This window comes from Austrofundulus limnaeus, unplaced genomic scaffold (genome assembly GCF_001266775.1).
Source record: "Austrofundulus limnaeus strain Quisiro unplaced genomic scaffold, Austrofundulus_limnaeus-1.0 Scaffold26, whole genome shotgun sequence".
Taxonomy (NCBI): Eukaryota; Metazoa; Chordata; class Actinopteri; order Cyprinodontiformes; family Rivulidae; genus Austrofundulus; species Austrofundulus limnaeus.
Window position 1 is genome coordinate 2,684,115 of NW_013952428.1, and position 2,101 is coordinate 2,686,215.

General features: G+C 33.9%; 1 protein-coding gene across 1 annotated transcript in view; it reads right to left on the bottom strand.

Annotated features, from left to right (window-relative positions):
* exoc4 (exocyst complex component 4) overlaps window positions 1–2,101 on the bottom strand; it is a gene marked incomplete in the record, with an annotated part of 120,461 nt that overhangs the window by 19,571 nt on the left and 98,789 nt on the right.

Consider the following 2,101-nt stretch of genomic DNA (forward strand, 5'->3'; position numbering starts at 1 on the left):
GTGTATAATGATGTGATTGCGATGCTTTATTTCTGGGTGTTTTATGTGCTGCAGAATCTGCTGTAAAACAGCAATTATGCTGAGTCAGGCTTGATTTTTAGTAATCTTTTCCTGTTAAATCAATAAATCAAATCAAATCAAAAAATAAATATCCAAGTCTTGAATTGCACTTTGTTGGTATGTTATATATTTACTGGTGTGAATTTAAATTTCACCAGTAAAATTAGTGTATAAGATGGATGGAGAATAAGCTTGGATACTGTCCATGTTTTGGAGAAAAACACATATATTTTTTTATAATTAATAAACATTTTATCAAAAACTATTTTTACCCTGTAAGAACCCAGCAAACAACCAGGTATTTATTAGACTAGTGAATTCTGATGCAGCATCTGGAAAGGCAATTGAAGTACACAGAATTCACTTCTACATTCATAAAAAACAGTTTGTAATGACTTTTTTTATAATGACACGCTACATTACCATGTACTGAAAAGGCCATTACAAAATGGGTGAGTTAAAGCCATAAAACAATCATTAATTAGTATTCAGAAGCATTAAAACTGTGCCAAAAAAACATTCACCCTCATACCACCATGAACAGCCTGGACTCTTGGCAGGTTGGTACCGTAGACTCATGCTATCCAAGCCAAATTCTGACCCTGCCATCTGCAGCCTCATAAGAATTTGAGGTTTAAAAAGAACAAGCATCCTTTTTTTATTATTTCTGTCTTCCAAACTAGGATGTGCCCCTTGCAGAGAATTTCATAKCTTAGCTGACAGGAGTGGATTCCAGATTGGTCAGTAGCCTGTTACCTTTAAGGTACAGTATAGCTCAACACAGTTTTAAAGCTGCTTTGTTAGTGACTGTTCTCTATCTGTTCTTTTTTCCATCAGTAACAGTAAATACTATTAGTAAATACATAAATTCACTATAATTATGCACACATTCAAAGAACCTCCAAAAGCCCTTTGAAAAATCATTCAATAGTATATTTTATATCCATTTAAAATCCATTTTGATTTGTTAATGTTAGCTGATTCTAATGACCTTTATATATGATTTTACGCACTTCTGCTGTGTAATTAGCTCAGTGCGTGAATGATCAGGATTACAGATGAGTCTATACCACCTGCACATTTATTAGGCAAGCGGCAACACTGATCTGATCACCATTTCTGAGGACATTTTCTACCCTAAAACTGTTTAAACTTGAATGTTTATGAGCCTGATCGTTCAACTTTCTCATTGTTGTGGGAAAGAAAAGGACAATGTTTAGTTTTTTGAAAAAATACATGCCAAAAACAGATTAATAAAAGTTTGACTAAATTATTGACATAATTACTGTAAACAATGCAGATAAAAACATGACTGTGATTGAGAGTCCATTACATTAAGATGTAGTATTACATCCTCCAAGATGTAATACTACATCTTGGAGGTAAAGACAGAGATTAATGATATAAAAGTGATGACTAAGCAGGGAACGCATGAAAGGGTTTTGATTAGAGTGGACAATTTTTTTATGCACACACTAACAGAAGCAGAACCAAGTGTAATGGGGGTGCGTGTGTGTGCATACGAGTATAAAGGGCTCTTTGACAACTCCAGTGGAGAAGGTAATGAGTGTCTGATAACACACTCAAACAAGAACTTAATGAGGAACAGGTAGGAAGTGTTGATACAGAAGCACTACACATATGAATGGGGAAAAACTTGTATGCATCAGATTGCAATGCAATAAAAACACAATAAAATAAATAAATACAAATACAATATATAGATACTTTAATCCACAGTGTTTTTGGTCGATAACTTCATAATGGTAGAACAGTCTTGTGCATSCATATCTTTTTAATGTTAAGAGCTTCAAGGAACTATTGTGCTCCAACAAACTGTTAGACTTTTAAAACTCATTTAACAAGCAGAAATCTTCATAAAACACAATACTGAGCTATAGGAGAAGTAAACAGCAACAGATGTCGGTGTAGGCGATAGTGTGTTTGATGTCAGCAGTAGAAGTGGTGCATATGTCTGTGTTTGTGTCGCAAATATCAATGCAGTGCTCCATTTAAATTAAACAAAATACCACCTATATAT